We start from the raw sequence: 18,861 nt of genomic DNA, 5'->3' as shown, positions 1-18,861 counted from the left end.
TTTTTGCCCTAACAGGCTGCAGCGCAACATCCATGTTTTGCTCCAGCTCATTCCGTCCTCCCAGGGGCAGGGGAAGGGAAATGGCTGCCGTGGAGCCAGGTGAGGGAGGGATTATCAGGGAGTTGCTGGCGGGTTCCCTTGGCAGAGAGAAAAGGCAGTAAATACATAGGGGGTGGGAACTTCCAGGGAGGTTGGTCTGGGTGGGAGAGGGCAGGAAATCCCCAGGGTGGGGGACAGGGTGTGACAAACCTGATGGGATTTGTTTACTGTGAGGCTCCAACATTTCTCAAATGTGGCCACCAGGGGCTTTTATTGTGGCCACAGCCTCCCGGGCTGTAATTGAGGGGGAGTCAGGGGCAGCAAAGCAGTGGCTCTTCCCCCCGACTGCCTGCAGGGGCTGGTCCCTACCCTCTTCCGGAGTCACAAACACTGCAGGAGCAGGCAACCAGCTGGAGTTCCCCTCCTCCCCACGTGCGGTGGGGCTCAGGCTTCAGGCTTCTGCTCTGGGATGGTGGGCGGCAGGCTCAGTCAAGATACATGGAACGTAGGCTGGGTGGGGAGAAGTCTGTGTAACTCATCTAGTTATTGATATACATGTGACCTCGAATATTACCAATCTGTGTTCCCCCCCCACCCCCACCCCCAACCATCTCCCAAACAGACCCTCAGTCTGGAAAGCATTCGTCCCTCATATTGTTGAAAAAACTCACAGCAAACAGAAGAATCTCAGCTTTTAAAACAATTTTCCAGCAAGACAAAGAAACTCACAGCTGTAGACTCAGAAAACACTCCCAAGGAATTTTAACAATATGTTGTTATGAAGAACCTAAGTGCTAAAGAGACCTGATTTTCCAACTACTTAAAAAAAATCTTCTCAAATCAGCATCTTTAGAGTGAATCTTATTCTGCTTTTTTAACCACACAATTCTCCCCAAAAGGAGAGGCACTGGTCCTGGAAATAGTGCAATACCAGGTCAATGCATGGGGTGGACAGAGCAAGCTCCTATTCCATCCCCTTGTTTCAAAAATCAATTTAATATACAGTCCTTAAATAAAGGACTTATCAGATATTAAACTGATAAGAACAGATTTAAAGTTTATTAGAGAATATTTAAAAATAAACTATACAAAGTGTTTGAAGCGTCAGTTATTGTGTCATTGGGCTAACATACAGGTTGTAGGGGGATGTTAGCGTTTGGGTATTGGACAGCATATACATATACACAGTCTGTCATGTCCCCAATGCGGGGTATATGGTGGGTGGGTTCAAGGTACAGCCAGCAAGCAGTGAGGGCACATCACTCATACAAACAGGTTACGGATAGTCGTGGGCATGAATAAATGAGCGGACTGGGTAATGGTGATAGGGTGCCCCTCACAGGGCAGAGTTCAGTTTGGCTGGTTCAGGGCTCAAGGGATAAAGTCCAACAGGCGAAGTTTACAGGTCTCTTCCCCCTTGTGGGTGCGTGGAGTCACGCCGGCTCACTCTTGGTATTGACGGTGGCCGGTGACGTGCTCTGTGTAAATGTCTCTGGACCACCGAATAGCGTCCGAGACCATTAGGCGTCTCATGAGCTGCGCGTAGCGACGGCCCACCCCACAGGTCCGCAGCACGCACTCATTAAGGGGGTCCCAGGCACCCAAGGCCCCAACGATCAGAGCATCGGTGTAGACCTCATAGCCCTTTGCTCGCAGGGTGTCAGCCAGGGGAGCATACTTTTCGAGTTTGCGGGCTCGGGCTTGGCAGAAGGCCGTGGTCCTATTCTCGAACAGGATCGTCACGTCGACGAGGATGATCTTTTTCCGGTCCTCATCCGTGATGACGATGTCCGGGCGCAGCGGGCTGTCGGTGCCGGGGATGGCGCGATTGACAGCGATCTCTCCCAGGTGCGGGGCGATGGCCTTCACCAGGCGGTCCTGGACGGCGTTGTGGCGCAGCTGCCAGGCTCTGCCGTGGGGCCTGCAGCTGCACAGGACGTGGGGCAAGGTCTCCATGGCGTACCCGCACCTCCGGCAGCGTTTGTCCGGGTTCCCGTGGCGGATGGCTCCGTTGAGGGGGACACAGTTCAGCCGGGCGCGGTGTATGAACCGCCAGTCGGCGAAACGGATGAAGCTGCCTGAGGGGAGGAAGTGGTTGCTGGAGTCCCACTTGCTGGTGACCTCGAAAGCCTTGCCCTGGTCCGGCTTTTTCTTCAGGGTGTCCACAGAGAGCGCGCGGATGGCGGCCTTCAGCGACCTCTCCAGCATGCCTCTGGCTCCAGGGCTGACGATAGTGTTGTCCTCCATCCCGATCTGCGGTATCAGGACTCCTAGATCCCGCCGATCTTCGCTCCATATCCAGCGGCAGCCCAGTCGCTTTCCCAGTCGGCGGGTGGCGTTGCGGGCGCGGGTCCACAGCGAGGCGACGTCGCCCCTGAACGGGCCGAATTCTCCATCCAGGGAGCCGCTCAGGAAGGTGGCCACGTCTTGGTCGGAGGGGGGTCTGCCGATTCACCTCGCGGTGGCGGCGCGCAGGGCGGTCGTCGCGATGTTCTTAACTGTGGCATCCGGGCACGTCAGGAGGCGAAAGGCGTGCGTGACGACCGCAATGTCGCAGAGGTCTCCCATGCGGGGGACGTTGGCGCCCCCGTGCAGATGGACGATATAGACGAGCTCGTTGCTGGCTCTTTGGGGTAAGGACAGCCACTTCTTCACCAGCTGCCGGATGATGTTGTCCGCTTTGTTGAGGGGCACCTTTGCCACGGCAGACCCTCTCAGGACAAAAGCGATGCGGGGGATCAGGAAGGTGTTGAGGGCGTTGATTTTTTGCCATGGCGCCAGCAGGGATGCGTCGATCTTGGCGGCGTCCTGCAGGATCTCCCGGATGGTGTCCTCGGGGGTCTGCCGGACGCGGAAGCCCGTCGGCGTGCCGAGGTGCTGGTAAGCCTGCCCCTCCACCAGGGGAATGATGGGCTCGCCCTGGACGAGGAACTCTGTCGTCAGCACCGAGTCCCTCTTGCTCCCGTCAACGTGGAGGGATGCGCACTTCTTGGCGTTGAAGCAGAGTCCTGTCCAGTCCGCGGCTCTCCCGATGGTGTCGAGCATGCCCTGGAGCCTCTCGGGGTCGTCTGCGGTCAGGACCAGGTCGTCCGCGTAGGCCAAGATGCTCACCCTCTCGCCGTGTAGGTCGAAGCCGTCGGTGCCATCGGAGATCGCCCGCAGGAGCGGCTCAATGGCGAGGTTGAAGATGATGGGGCTGAAGGGGCAGCCCTGCTTCACGCCGCTGCAGATGGGGATCTCGGCTGTCTCCCCTTCCACCGAGCGGATGGTGGTGCTGCAGCCCTCGTAGAGTTCCCGGATCAGGTGAAGGAAGGTCTCCGGCATCCCGAACTCCCATAGTGTGCTAAAGATGTGGTGGTGGGGGATGGACCCGAAGACGTTGGTCAGGTCGAGCCACACTATCGCGCACTGTTTCCGCGCCCTCTTGGTCGTCTGGAGGACGGTCTGGAGCAGGAAGTTGTGTTCGTAGCACCCCTCAGACGGCATGAAGCCCTTCTGGGCCGGGCTGATGGCTCCCCCGGTCGTCGCCCACTCCGTGATTCTGGCTGCCAGGCAGCTGGCGTATAGCTTGTACATCGCAGAGCAGAGGGAGATGGGTCTCCAGTTTCTGGGGTCGTCTCGCTCGCCCTTCTTATGTATCAGGACCGTCATGGCCTTCTTCCAGGAGGTGGGAGACCGGCCAAAGCGCCGACACAAATTAAAGATGCCGGAGAGCACGAGGCAGCCGGGGTCTCGCTTCTTGAGGAGGCTGTAGGGGATGCCATCTTTTCCGGGCGTGGTGTTTTTGGTTCTGGAGAGTCTCGCCGTCACCTCTTTCGGAGTGAAGTCAGCCTCTAGGCCATCTGCGTTGGTGACGCGGGGCAGCGGACGAAGGCACTCCGGGCGCTGCGCGTCGTTCCTGGGTGTGCCGCCGAATACTCCGAGGAAGTAGCGGTAGAGGCGTTCGGGCGGGATCATGCAGTATGACGGGGGGCCGTTGAGGGCCTCTCTTACGGCCTTGAGGCGGTTTGATCTGTACAGCTTCTGGATCCTTGAAGCTGCTGCCGGGTTGTAGTGATGGCTGGCATTCCTTCTTCCGGTTCCTCTGGTGGAGGTGCCGCGATTCGGGGCAGGTCGTCTGAAGGCAGGCTGGGTGGTCTCCTGGTTAGGCGTCCTCTTGGAGGCAATCTCTGCCGACAGCTCGTGGGTGAGCCTGTCGACGAGAAGGTCGAATTCCTCAAAGGAGGCTGCTGCTTGGAGCTTCTCGATCCAGGTGGCCTGCCAGGGCGTGGTTGGCCTAGTCGTCGACCGCCGGTCCTCGTGGTCCTCGGCCTGCGTGGGTAGTGTGTTTGCAGTTTGGTCGACGGGTAGCCTCGTTTGCGGCTCGGGGGACCACTCGGTCGGCCCCTGAGGCATAGGCGCCGGAGGGGTATTAGCATTGCTGGTTGATGGCGTGGCTTGGTTCGGATCGGTGGGTGTAGGGGTGGTGCCTGGACTTCCGCCTGCAGCCGTCGTCCGAGGGGTTGCTGTGGGAGCGTGTGACCGTCTGGTGGTCGGGGTTGGCCTGGCTTCTCTTGGGGCCGTGCCGGTCTGTCTGGCGATGGGGGTCTGGTGCTGTGGTCTGGTCGTAGCGGTGGGGCCTTCAGCGGTAGCAGTGTGTGGGGCGGTCTGAGGAGTGGTCCCTGCTCCTCCGGTGGGTGAGGTTCGCAGGGCAGGCCGAGGAGTTGCGTTGGTGACCCTTGTGGCTGGTGCCCACAGGGTGTGCCGGTAGCCAGCACTGGTGCCTCTGGCGGCAGGGTCTCGGGTGGCCACACGTGGCGGAGCGCTGGCCCTTCTTGGGGCGGGGTCATATTGGTTGCAGGGGGCACTGAGACGCCTTAGTTCAGAGAGCTTCCGGGCGACTTGAGTGGATGTGAAGGGATTCCAGTTGGTAGGGGCTCAGTCGATGTTTCCCGTTGCGGTAGTCGTCGTTTTGGCGGCAGTGCCCTGGTCCACCAGCTCAGGGGCTGGAGTGGGTTTCTGGGCGGCAGTCGGCAGGGTCGCTCTGCCTCTTTTTGGCGCAGGAGTAGTGGGCTGGGGCACAGGGTGGCGGGGGACCGGAACCGGAGTTGTTGTTGTGCGGACCTTCTTGCAGCTGGCCTGGTGCGCCTTGCATTTCTTCTGAGACTCGAAGGGCAGGCTGCAGAGGGCGCAGCTGAAGGCGGTGGACCGGCCGTGGCATCTCCTCAGGTGTCTGGTGAGCCCTCCGAGGCGAGGAAAGCGTCGAGACAGCAGGCAGACGGGGCAGATGAGCGCGTCTGTGGTGAGGGGGTATTGGAGGTAGACGGTGTCTGGGGTGGAGCAGCCATTTTGTGGAGCGTTAGGGCCCTCCTGGTCATCCTCCGTCACATGGCTGGTGGGTGGGGGGGCGTCCTCCAGCAGTAGCTGTGTCCCGGGAGTACTTGGGGTTCCTCCCAGTGTCTGGAGTTCCTGGGAGGTGTGGGTGTCCTGCAGGGGGTTGCCCCTCGGCGGCGGGGGTTGCTGGGGTGCAGGAGGCGTGTCCGATGGCCGTAGGAGGATGGGGGAGTCATATCGCAGCGGCTGGGGCTCCTGGGGTGCAGGAGGCGTGTCCAGCCATCGCAGAAAAACAGGGGAGTCATCTCGCAGCGGCTGGGGCTCCTGGGGTGCAGGAGGCGTGTCTGGCCATTGCAGGAGAACAGGGGGGGGTCATCTCGCAGCGGCTGGGGCTCCTGGGGTGCGGGGAGTGTGGTCGGTGAGCGCAGGAGGACAGGGGAGGCGTCTCTTGGCAGTTGGGGCGGTCGGCGGTCAGGTCTCGCGGGGTCTGGAGCGGCACGTTCGCGGGGGGGCAGACTCCTGGTTGCTGAAAAACATCAAGGGGCTCCCCAGGCGCCACGAGTGGCGGCGGCTGGGGCTCCCGACCGGAGTATCCCGACGGGTAGGGCGGCGGCAGCCCAGGCACGCCGCGAGGCTCACCGTGCCGCTCGGGCAGCAGCAGCCAGGGCAGGGGGCAGGGATCCCCCGGCCAGAGAGGCGATGGCAGGAACGTGCGGCAGAGCCCCTCGGGCAACAGTAGCCAGGGCGTGGGGCAGGGATTCCCCGGCTGCTCCGGCCAGAGCATGTAACAGGGCTCCCCAGGCTGCACAGGCGGCTGGGGCGTGGGGCAGGGATCCCCCGGCGGCTCAGCCGTTAGCAGTTGGAGCATGTGGCCGGACACCTCAGGCCGCCAGAGCGGCGCCGGCAGCCAGGACGCGGGGCAGGAGTCCCCCGGAGTCCTGGGCAGTGGCAGCCGGGGCGTGGAGCTGGGATCCCCCAGCGGCTCGGGCAGCGGCCGCCGGGGCAGGGAACAGGAGTCCCCGGGCAGCCCGAGCGGCGGCGGCAGCTGGGATGCGGGGCAGGCGTCCCCCGGCGGCCCCAGCAGCGGCGGCAGCGGGAGCACGCCGCGGGGCCCCCCAGGCTGCTCAGGCGGCGGCAGCCGGGGCGTGGGGCTGGGATCCCCGGGCGGCGGTCGCCGGGGCGTGGGGCTGGGATCCCCGGGCGGCGGCGGCGGAGGCACGCCGAGGGGCTCCCCGGGCTGCTCAGGCGGCGGCAGCCGGGGCGTGGGGCTGGGAACCCCCGGCAGCTCGGGTGGAGGCGGCCGGGGCGTGGGGCAGGGGTCCCCCGGTGGCCCGAGTAGGAGCGGCACGCCGGGGGGCTCCCCCGACTGCCCGGGCGGCAGCAGCTGGGGCACGTGGCGGGGCTTGGGGCAGGGACTCTTCCGCGTCTCAGGCAGTGGCCTGAGCACGCGGTGGGGTTCCCCAGGTAGCCCCTGCAGCAGCGGTGCAGTGCAGGGAATTCCCAATAGCGGGGCTGTGGGGGGTCCCCCCACGGGGTCCAGGGCTGGGGTGTAGTGGGGCACTTACCCATGGGGAGTAGCGGTTGATCAGTGGGCGTTTCCTCCGGCAGTTGAGGTGGGCGGGAACGGGCTCCAGCTGGGATTAGCCATTGCGAGGCTGCAGGTTCCTCCGGCGGTGGGGGGTGATCTTCCTGTGGCAGCTGGCGCTCGGCAGTCGGGTCGGCTCCTTGCAGCTGCTGGTCATCAGGGAGAGGTTTCTCAGGCTGTGGTTGTTGATGAGTATCCGGGAGTTTGTCTGGCGGCAGGCGGATAGCAGGGCGGTCTGCTGGCAGCTGGGGAGCGTGACGCCTGCTCCCCCGCGTGGTGGGGTCTCGCTCCGTTGGTTTTGGGATGTGGGAGCTGCTTGCAGCAGCACCTTGGTCTCTGGACTTTCTGGCTCGGCATGTCCCTGGGACCCTAGGGGCTACTATAGCTGGGAGCCTGTGCAGATCAGCGGAGTGCTTCTGGACAGGGGTTGGCTCCCTGGGCTGTGGTGCAAGAACTGCAGGATCTATTTTTTGGGGCATTATCAGGTCCCCTCAGTATGTATCTCATATCAGAAAAAATTAAACTGATAAGAACAGATACAACTTAGATAATTTTTTACCTCAAGATTCTCAAGACACAGACAAGGTTTTCATCTTGAGACCAAAAGACCAAAAACATCAAGACACTTGATCACAGCCTTGGATAAACCAAGAGACTACTCACCCCATCTGAGCTTAAAGAACGGAGAAGCAATGCTGGGAGAATCAGATAGTAGGCAGCCACTCTTCCCCCACTGCTTTCTACTTCAGCCCGAGGAGCTCCCAGACACGCACCAAACACCATTCACGACACTTTGATAACTAGGTAACTAACTGATGATCACTTCCCCGAAATGACTCCACTGGAAGAATTCAAAGCAAGAGCTCTTAACACACAATTCTGTTCAAAGACAGAGAAGTCTTTCAGCCTCCTTCCTCTTGCTGGTTTCCTTGTATGCTCCTAATTTGCATAAACCCACCCACTGACCTGTGACTAACAATCTCTCACTGTTAACTCTTACAGCAAAACCGGCCAAAGAAAGCCTATGCAAGCGCTATCCCGCAGCCCCAATGCTCTTTTCTGCTCCTTCTCAAACATACAGTCGTCAGGCACACACAAGAGTTTTGCTCCATACCAGTCCAGTTTCTTGTCTCACCACTGCACACACATGGTATAACTCTACCCTGAGCTGATTCCCGACTTTTGCTCTCAATACAGGAAAACGAGAATTGAGAGAGAAGCTGGGCAGGGAAGTCTTCCTCAACTTGCACTCCACTCCCCAAGGGCCTTTCGGGCTCTTCTGTGGACTTCAGGTTCCATTTGATTGCCAAGGTTTATGGTCTTATTAATTAGCCATCTCCTAATGCAAGGATGCTACATGTCAGACTAAAGATCGATTTTCCAAAAGAGCTGAGAAACAGAACTAAAGCTGAGCACGAGGTGTTACATTTACATGAGCATCCAGAATCTGACTGTGCCCTGGCAAGTTCAATGCTTCCGAAAGAAATCAGAAAATAAGGAGCCCGTCAGGTCCCCCTGCTAGCACCCAGATCTAGTCAATCTGCTGGGAAATAAGGAAAAGGTGATGAATAAAGAAGTCAGGAAATAACAAGGAAATGAAGAGGTTTGTCGAACGGGTTTCTGTCCGATATACCATCTTCTCAGCTACCAATCAAAGTTAAAGACCTAAAGTCGACCTATCGGCATAAATACAGATGGTTGAATGGAAGTTAAAAGGAGCTGCTGTGGCAAGTGTTAGGAGCCCACAAGCAACATGCAGACCGTTTAAAAACGCCACAATTAGAGGCTGCGACAAAGTTCCTCCTCTACCTTGGTGGGTCCTGCGCTTATTGGCAGATTTGCTCACCTCAGTGATCTTCCCCTCTGGTGGAACCCACAGTCTGGGTCAACTCCTCCTGTGTCTGATCAGGAGTTGGGAGGTTTGGGGGGAACCCAGGCCTGCCCTCTACTCCGGGTTCCAGCCCAGGGCCCTGTGGATTGCAGCTGTCTAGAGTGCCTCCTGTAACAGCTGCATGACAGCTACAACTCCCTGGGCTACTTCCCCCCTGGCCTCCTCCAAACACCTTCTTTATCCTCACCACAGGACCTTCCTCCTGGTGTCTGATAACACTTGTACCCCTCAGTCCTCCAGCAGCACAGCACAGCCACAGCCACAGCCTCAGCCTCAGCTCCTTGCACCTCTTGCTCCCAGCTCCTCACACGCACACCACAAACTGAAGTGACTCCTTTTTAAACCCAGGTGCCCTGATTAGCTCTGCCTTGATTGGCTGCAGGTGCCCTAATCAGCCTGTCAGGGTGCGGAAAGCCCTAGAGCGGGTGCAAGGAAGTTTTGGGCCCTAGGTGAAACTTCCACCTTGCACCCTCCCACCCAGCTAACCTCGTCTGTCCGTTCCCCCACCCCCCGCAGCTAACTCAGCCCCCCACCCGGGGAGCCCCCCTGCAGCAACTACTCCCCCCATCCCCCCGTGGCAGCTAACCCTGCCTGGGGAGACTTCCTCCCCACCCCACCCCCTGCCACGGCAGCTAACCCTGCCTGGGGAGACCTCCTGCGGACATGGGTGGCAAGTTTGTAGAAATTTTGGTGGTGCCCAGAACCCGCCCCCCAACTCTGCCCCCCCAAACTCTGCTCCCACCTGCCTAATGCTCTGGGAGGAGGCTCGGGAGGGGGAGGTCTGGGGTGCAGATCCTGGGCTGGGGATTAGGGTGCAGGAGGGGTGCAGGCTTTGGGATGGAGTTTGGGTGCTGGGTGCAGGCTCTGGGCTGGGGCAGGGGGTGGGTGTGCAGGAGGGGGTGAAGGGTGCAGGCTTTGGGATGGAGTTTGGGGTTGGGAAGGGGTATGTGGGAAGGGGGAGGGGTGCACCTTGTGGGGAGGGAGTTTGGGGATAGGAGGGAATACAGGGGTGAGGGCTGTGGGGCTGAGGATGAGGGATTCATGATGCAGGAGGGGACTCAGGGCTGGGGCTGAGGATTAGGGTGCGGGGGGATGAGGGATTCATGCTGCAGGGGGCTCAGGGCTGGGGCAGAGGATTAGGGTGCGGGGGGATGAGGGGTTCATGCTGCACGGGGGGGCTCAGGGCTGGGGCTGAGGATTAGGGTGCGGGGGGATGAGGGGTTCATGCTGCAGGGGGGCTCAGGGCTGGGGCAGAGGTTTCGGGTGCGGGGGATGAGGGCTCAGGGCTGGGGCAGAGGATTAGGGTGCGGGGGGATGAGGGGTTCATGCTGTGCAGGGGGGCTCTGGCTGGGGCAGAGGATTAGGGTGCAGGGGGATGAGGGCTCTGGCTGGGGATGAGGGTTTGGGGCATTGGGGAGGCTCAGGGCCAGGGGAGAGACCCAGCTCCAAATATTGCTGGAGCAGGGCCCCCAGCCCTGAATATTCCTGGAGCCCGGGCACCGCACACAGATATAACCTGCTGCCCCTGCCTGCGGCAGCTAACCCTGCCTGGGGAGCCCGCCCCAGCTCACCTCGGCTCCACCCCCTCCACTGAGCACCCCGGCATCGCTCTAATTCTCCTCCCCGCCCAGGCTTGCGACGCCGACTGGAGGAGACTTAGAGCTGGGCTGTGTGCTCGGCGGAGGAGGCAGAGCGGAGGTGAGCTGGGGTGGGGAGCTGTTCCCCTGTGCGCCCCCATTGCCCCGTTACTGCGGACAGCCCTCCCCGCGCGCCCCCCCACCCAGCTCACCTTCGCTCCACCTCCTCGCCTGAGGGGGCTTTTAGACGCCTCCAACCACTAGGCGCCCTAGGTGGCCGCCTAGTTTGCCTAAATGGTTGCACGGGCCCTGGTGTTCACAAGCAGTGTGAAAACGTGCAATTCCCGCTCACACTGCACAGGGGCAGCACAGCTCCGGGGTTCTCTGGAATCGCACAATAATGCTGGCTTTGTTCCCACAGCACCTGGAGCTTTGCACAGTGAGACATGGGGGTGCTGCAGCCCCCGCCGCAGCCCTCGTTCCCGCACCTCTGCTTCTCCGCAGGGAACTTGTTATGCCACGAGGGGGGGCAGGGAGACTGTGCAGGAGACCCAGGCCCACACCCCGAGCACTGCAGCTCCAGCGCTGTGTTTGGGATTCATTTCTGCTCTCTGATAAACTGCTCCAGGCTCCTCTGTCCAACTAATATTCATCCAGGCTCCCCGGCGCTGTTAGTATCTGTCCAGAGCTCTCGCCAGCCCTGCCCCAGGAGAGCTGGGCGCTCGCCCTGCTCTAGGAGAGCCAGGCAGGCACTGAGCACTAGACCGTGACCCTAGGCCAGTGGTGCCAGAACAATCTGTATAGTGGGGGGTGCTGAGCCACTGAACCAACTGTAACCCCTGGGTGTGATGGAAACCACGTGAAGCCAGGGGCTGCTGCAGCCCCCCCAGTTCCAGCCCCTCTGCCCAGGCAGCTCCCCCAGCCTGACACACACACACAGCCCCTGCACCCGCCCCACCCCAGGGCTCCTCAGCCCAGAGGGGAGCCCCCCAGCTGAGTGGGGAATCAGAACCCCCCGAAATTACCCTGGGACCAGCATGATCTGCCTCCGCCCTGCCCCGCTCTGCATGTATTCGGAGTGAGTCAGTTTCCCTGTCCCAATATGTGTCCTGTCCTGTGTCTCTTCTCCTCCCCAGTTCCCTCTAAACCAGCCCATTTCCCTGCACCCCGGGCTGGGTCTCTGCCAACCCCCCTTCTCCCCTCCTGCCCCCAATATCTCCCTGCCCCTACAGGTCTATAGGGCTGGATCCCTCCCGCCCCACTTCTCCCCTCATTTCCTGCCTCTGGGGGTCTATGGAGATGGGTGTCTCCTCTGCCATCCCCTCTCCTACCCCCCCATATCCCGCTGCCTCTAGGGGTGTATGGGGCTGGGTCTCTCCCCCCTCCATCCCCTCCCCTGCCCCCAATATCCCTCTGGGGCTCTGTGGGGCTGGGGCTGGGGCTCTCTCCCTGCCTCCGTGCTCCCCCCTGCACACGATGTCCTGGGAGTGACTCAGATTCCCTGGACCAACATTTCACTCCCCCCCCACATGTGTCTCTTCTCTCCCCCAGCTCCTTGCACCCCACCCCATTTCCCCTGCACCCCAGGCTGGGTCTCTGCCAACCCCCTCTCCTCCTGACCCCAATATCTCCCTGCCCCTAAGGGTCTATGGGGGGTGGGTCTCTCCCTCTCCCCATCCCCTCATCCCTTCCCCCAGTATCTCCCTACCCCAGTCTGCCTATGGGGCTGGGTCTCTCCCTGAAGCCCCGCCCCCAGCGCGGGGCTCACAGACAATCCCCGCCCAGCGGCTGTGACGTGCTGTGACGTGCTCACTCCCCGCGGGCAACTCATTCACTTGAGACTAAAACGACAGAAGGTGTCACGTGTCCATGGGCGGGGCTATGCAGATGAGCAGTGTCTGGCGGCAGGACGGAGAGCAGCGAGAGGAACCGAAGGAGCCCGGCGGACAGAATTCTCTGCGTGTGGACAGAATCCGGTGTGGGGAGTTCGTGCTGTGGGTGCCTGCACCGGAGTCACTTCGGGGCAGTGATTGCCACTGAGCTACGGAGTGACCAAAGGCGTGTGAATGGGGTGTGGTGCCTGGCGGGGAGCAGCTCCTGGTGAGAAGGTGCCCATCACTCCCGACCCGCAGCCCCTGCTACCCCAGTCCTGACCTCCAGACCCACAGCTCTGCCGGTGCCCCTCACTCCCGACCCGCAGCCCCTGCTACCCCAGTCCTGACCTGCAGACTCAGAGCTCTGCCGGTGCCCCTCACTCCCGACCCGCAGCCCCTGCTATCCCAGTCCTGACCTCCAGACCCACAGCTCTGCCGGTGCCCCTCACTCCCGACCCGCAGCCCCTGCTATCCCAGTCCTGACCTGCAGACTCACAGCTCTGCCGGTGCCCCTCACTCCCGACCCACAGCCCCTGCTATCCAGTCCTGACCTGCAGACTCACAGCTATGCCGGTGCCCATCAATACTCCCGACCAGCAGCCCCTGTTATCCCAGTCCTGACCTCAAGACTCAGAGCTCTGGTGGTGCCACTCACTCCCGACCTGCAGCCCCTGCTATCCCAGTCCTGACCTCCAGCCTCACAGCTCTGTGGGTGCCCCTCACTCCCGACCCGCAGCCCCTGCTATCCCAGTCCTGACCTCCAGAATCACAGCTCTTCTGGTGCCCCTCACTCCCGACCCGCAGCCTCTGATATCCCAGTCCTGACCTGCAGAATCACAGCTCTGCTGGTGCCCATCAATACTCCCGACCAGCAGCCCCTGTTATCCCAGTCCTGACCTCAAAACTCTGCTAATGCCCCTCACTCCCGACCCGCAGCCCCTGCTATCCCACTCCTGACCTGCTGTGATAGAGTAGGGGCTGTCTGTGTGGGGGTTGGGAGAGCAAGGGAGGATTTTAGGTGAGGGACAGGTATTCAGCCTGTACCATGAGCTAGGCGGGGGAGGGGAGGTCAACACCTTTGCCCGGGGAGCTAGACAAAGCCAGGGAGCCGGCTGGAGGGGGTTGGGTCAGTTTCGGTTTGGGGCTTGGGGGGGAGAGTTCAGGGAATCCTATGCTGGGATCCAAGCACCCTGAACCCCAGAAGGACTCGATTGAGGGGTCCTGGTTGTGCTGTAGCCTGTATTCCTGTTGTCCAATAAACCTTCTGTTTTACTGGCTGGCTGAGAGTCACTGTGAGTCCCAGGAAGAGGGGTGCAGAGTTGGACTTCCCCACAATCCGTTACAACTGGTGGCAGCGGCGGGACCTACTGCACCCCGTGGACGGCGCTTCCTGCAGTAAGTGACTGGGGAGCAGCAAAATGAAGGGGGAACTGATGGGGACCAGGTGGGCTGAAGAGACAGAAAGAGACAGTTTCAGGAGGCGATTAACGCCTGGGAGTGTGTGACCAGAGAGAAGGACTTTGCAGTAACAGGGTCCCCGGGAGGATTGTAGGAGCAGTCCCAGGGGCGGAGGAGTCTGCAGCTCAACCCTGGCAGAGAGGGGGTGACCTGAAGAAGGGCTGGTGCACGAGGGGTCTCCCTGGAACCGGTGGGAAGCTGAGAGCACAAGCCGGCGAGTGGCCAGCAGGACGATGTATGCTAAGCACCTTAAGAGCGACCTGGTGGAGCTGTGCAGGCAGAGGGGGCTGCGCATTGGGAGGTCCACCAAAGACCAGCTAATTGCCCAGCTGGAGGAGAAGGATCGCTTGGGTGAACCAAGCCCTGTCCCAGAGGGAAGCCACCCAGCGGACACAGTGTGGGCCCCGGGGCCTGACATGGCTGGGAGGGGCCAGACTGCTGCCGAGGACACCCCGAGACCCTGCCCACCTATACCTAGGGGAGGGGTTGGGGGAAGCCCAGTGAATACCGAGGGCACCTGGACCCTGGCGGCCAGCAGGGGATCGTCCCGGCGGAGCTCCCCGTCCCTGGAACAGATGCGGCTGGAATATGACAGGGAGGCGCTCGAGTTAAGGAGGCAAGAACTGAAGGAGCGGGAGAACCAGCGTAAACACGAGGAGAACCAGCGCCAGCGTGAGCTGGCACTGGCCCAGCTGAGAAGCAGCGGGGACCCGGCTGCAGTGAGTGAGGGGGGACCCAAGCCTACAAAGAGCTTTGATAAGAGCTTCCTGGCCCGGCGTAAGGAGGGGGAGGAGATAGATACCTTCCTGACGGCCTTTGAGAATGCCTGCGAGCTGCACTGGGTTGACCCTGCAGACAGGATCCCGTTTCTCACCCCCTTACTGGACTCCACCGCCGTGGAGGTGTACAGCCGAATGAAAGGGGCGGAGGCAGGGGACTACGAACTGTTCAAACAGGCCCTGCTCCGTGAGTTTGGGCTGACTCCTGAGATGTACCGGAAGAGGTTCCGGAGTCAACATAAAACCCGTGAGGTCACATACCTACAGCTGGTCAACCGGGCGCAGGGGTATGCCCGCAAGTGGACAGCCGGGGCCCAAACTAAAGAGGACCTGCTTGACCTATTCATACTGGAGCACCTGTATGAGCAGTGCCCCTCTGACCTGAGGCTGTGGTTGATGGACCAGAAGCCGGAGAACCCGCAGCACGCAGGCCAGCTGGCCGACCAATTTGTGGACAGTCGGGCAGGGAATAGCAGGGAGAAGTCTCGAAGGAGCAGGCCTGCCTCAACACAGAGAGAAAGTCACCATGGGACCTCCCAGCGGGGGCCTATGGAGAACCCCCACCAAAGGGGAACATCCAGCGTCAGGTCCATCCGACCCACTCGAGGGGACCCACGAGACATGGGCTGCTATCACTGTGGCCAATGAGGCCACATACGGGCCCAGTGCCCCAAGCTCAGGGACAGACCGAGCAGACCCAACCCGCAGAGGGTTGACTGGGTAAAGACCCAATCAGATGAGGGGCAACATTCCCAGGAAAGGGGGGCTGGCCGCGTACCACCTGCGAAGGAGGGAGGAGGGCCCCAGGTCTGCTCCTCTGGGGGGCTGGATGCTCCAGACTCCGGGTTTTTGGTTTACAGGGTGGGCACGGGGCTGCCCCTCCGGAAAGAGTGCCTTGTTCCCCTGCAGGTGGATGGGAGGAAGGTCACCGGGTACTGGGACACGGGCGCAGAGGTGACGCTGGCCCGGCCCGAGGTGGTGACCCCAGATCGGATGGTGCCCGACACCTATCTGACCGTGAGGGGTGTGAGCGGGACCCCATTCAAGGTATCCGTGGTGAGGGTGCACCTGAAGTGGGGGGCCAAGGAGGGCCCCAAGGACGTGGGGGTACACCCACATTTGCCCACGGAGATGTTAATGGGGGGGACCTCGAGGACTGGCCAAGCAATGCCCAGGGTGCCCTGGTCGTGACCCGTAGTCAGAGTCGGCGCAGGGCACTGCGCCCTGACAACGGGGAAGGTACTCTGCCCGAGGTGCTGGACCCTAACCTGGTGGGGAGGGAACGCCCAGGGACACGACCCAGAGAGGCTGCTACCTCAGTCCCAGCTGGTGAGAGAGAGCAGGTCCCCATCCCTGTCCCAGCTGCCGAGTTCCAGGCTGAGTTGCAGAAAGACCCCTCCTTGCAGAAGCTCAGGGACCGGGCTAACCTCAATGCAGCACAGACCATGAGGAGAGGTTGCAAGGAGAGGTTCCTGTGGGAGAAGGGGTTCCTGTACCGAGAATGGGCTCCCCCCGGGGAAGTGGAGTCATGGGGGATCAGGAGGCAGCTGGTGGTTCCCCAGAAGTTTCGCCACAAGCTCCTGTACCTGGCCCATGACATCCCCCTCGCAGGGCACCAGGGAATCCGGCGTACCAGGCAGAGGCTGCTACAGAACTTTTACTGGCCTGGGGTCTTTACCCATGTCCGGCAGTACTGCCAATCCTGTGACCCCTGCCAGAGGGTGGGGAAGGCCCAGGACAAGGGAAAAGCAGCTTTGAGGCCTTTGCCCATCATAGAAGAACCTTTCCAGAAGGTGGCCATGGACATAGTGGGACCTCTCAGCAAGGTGACCCAGTCGGGGAAGAAATACATCCTGGTGGTGGTAGATTTCGCCACTCGCTACCCTGAGGCGGTGGCCTTGTCCTCTATCGAAGCAGACACCGTGGCAGATGCGCTGCTGACCATTTTCAGCCGGGTGGGGTTCCCCAAGGAAGTCTTAACGGATCAGGGGTCCAACTTCATGTCAAGCCTGCTCCAGTCCCTGTGGGAGAAATGTGGGGTCCGGCACAACTGGGCCTCAGCGTATCACCCCCAGACCAACGGGCTGGTGGAGAGGTTAAACGGGACGCTAAAGATGATGCTAAAAACATTTAGGAACCAGCACCCACAGGACTGGGACAAGTACTTACCTCACCTGCTGTTCGCGTACAGGGAGGTACCCCAGGAATCTACCGGGTTCTCGCCTTTTGAACTGTTATATGGGAGGCGGGTAAGGGGGCCCCTGGACCTGATGAGAGACGAATGGGAGGGGAAGGCTGCCCGATGGCGAGTCAGTGGTGGAGTATGTCCTGACCTTCCGGGAAAGACTTGCCGAGCTCATGGGCCTGGCCAGGGAGAATCTGGCCCGAGCCCAGAGGAAGCAGAAGGTCTGGTATGACTGCACGGCGCAGGCCCGCGCCTTCGCCACCGGGGGTCAAGTGATGGTTCTCATCCCCGTGAGGAAAAACAAACTCCAGGCTGCCTGGGAAGGGCCCTTCAAGGTTATCAAGCAACTAAATGAGGTAAACTATGTGGTGGAGCTGTCTAACCGGGCTCATCACCGCCGGGTGTACCATGTGAATATGATGAAGCCATACTATGACAGGGGGAATGTGGTGTTGGCCGTGTGTGGACATTGGGAGGAGCCGGGAGATGACCCTTTAGTGGATCTATTCCCGGGGACAAAGGCTGGTTCCCCCCTGGAGGCGATTCCCCTCTCTGATCAGCTGACCCTGGCCCAGCAGGCTGAGATCAGAGGGGTGCTGCATCTGTACCGACAGCTGTTTTCCAACCAGCCCGGGCGCACTAATTTGACTGTCCACCAGGTGGAGACCGGGTCACCCCCCCCCCCATACGATGCTCCCCTTTTCGGGTCACAGGAAAAACTGCCCAGGACCTAGAAAGAGAGGTCAAGGACATGCTGGCTTTGGGGGTGATCCAGCCATCTTCCAGCCCTTGGGCCTCGCCGCTGGTCCTGGTCCCCAAAAGGGATAGGTCGATCCGGTTCTGTGTGGACTATCGAAAGCTCAATGCCATCACCGTATCTGATGCCAACCCCATGCCCAGGCCTGACGAGCTCCTAGACAAGCTGGGAGGCGCTCGATACCTCACCACCATGGATCTTACAAAGGGCTACTGGCAAGTGCCGCTGGACACAGATGTCAGGCTGAAATTGGCCTTTATCACCACTCTGGGGCTCTACGAGTTTCTGACCCTGCCCTTCGGCCTCAAGGGAGCGCCGGCCACCTTCCAGCGTCTGGTGGATCAGCAACTGAGGGGGATGGAGAGTTTTGCCGTGGCGTATATTGACGACATCTGCGTCTTCAGCGAGACCTGGGAGGACCACATGTCCCAGGTTAAACAAGTGCTGGACCAACTCCAAGAGGCTGGGCTAACCGTAAAGGCGGAGAAGTACAAGGTGGGGATGGCTGAAGTATCTTACCTGGGCCATCGGGTGGGGAGCGGCTGCCTAAAGCCGGAACCAGCCAAGGTGGAGGTGATCAGAGACTGGCCCGCTCCCCAAACCAAGAAGCAGGTCCAGGCCTTTATTGGGATGGCGGGGTACTATCAAAGGTTCGTGCCGCACTTTAGCGCCATAGCCGCCCCCATAACTGAGCTGTGCAAGCAGGGGAAGCCAGACAAGGTGGTCTGGACCGAGGAGTGCCAGCAGGCTCTCCAGGCGCTGAAGGAGGCTCTGCTCAGTGGCCCAGTTCTGGCAAATTCAGACTTTGACAAGCCCTTTATGGTGTTCACTGACGCCTCAGACACGGGGCTGGGGGTGGTGTTGATGCAGGAGGATGAAAAGGGGGAGAGACACCCCATCGTGTAACTGAGCAAGAAGTTGCTAGCCCGGGAGCAGAACTACGCGGCCATCGAGAAGGAATGCCTGGCCATGGTGTGGGCCCTTAAGAAACTGGAGCCATATCTCTTTGGGCACCACTTCACCGTGTACACAGACCACTCTCTCCTGACCTGGCTGCACCAGCTGAAAGGAGCCAACGCCAAGCTCCTGAGGTGGAGCCTGCTCCTGCAGGACTACGACATGGACGTGGTCCACGTGAAGGGAAGTACCAACCTGATAGCAGACGCGCTGTCCCGGAGAGGGGGCCCTGAACTTCCCCGGGTCACTGGGCCGAGTGACCCCGCTCAGTTCAGTCTCAAAGAGGGGAGAGATGTGATGGAGTAGGGGCTGTCTGTGTGGAGGTTGGGGGAGCCGGGGAGGACTTTAGGTGAGGGACAGGTATTCAGCCTGTAACCTGAGCTAGGCAGGGGGGAGGGGAGGTCAACACCTCTGCCCGGGGAGCTAGACAAAGGAGAGAGCCGAGT

At 60.7% G+C, this 18,861-nt stretch overlaps 1 non-coding gene across 1 annotated transcript; it reads right to left on the bottom strand.

Moving 5' to 3' along the window:
- Positions 1–936: 936 nt before the first annotated feature.
- Positions 937–1,121, bottom strand: LOC123354985. Its single transcript, XR_006574988.1, has one exon. It is a non-coding gene; the product is annotated as a U2 spliceosomal RNA (small nuclear RNA).
- Positions 1,122–18,861: the final 17,740 nt, after the last annotated feature.

The sequence above is a fragment of the Mauremys mutica genome, chromosome 22 (assembly GCF_020497125.1).
Source record: "Mauremys mutica isolate MM-2020 ecotype Southern chromosome 22, ASM2049712v1, whole genome shotgun sequence".
Classification (NCBI taxonomy): Eukaryota; Metazoa; Chordata; order Testudines; family Geoemydidae; genus Mauremys; species Mauremys mutica.
The sequence above is the reverse complement of the archived record's forward strand: the minus strand, read 5'-3'. Positions and strand labels throughout refer to the sequence as shown.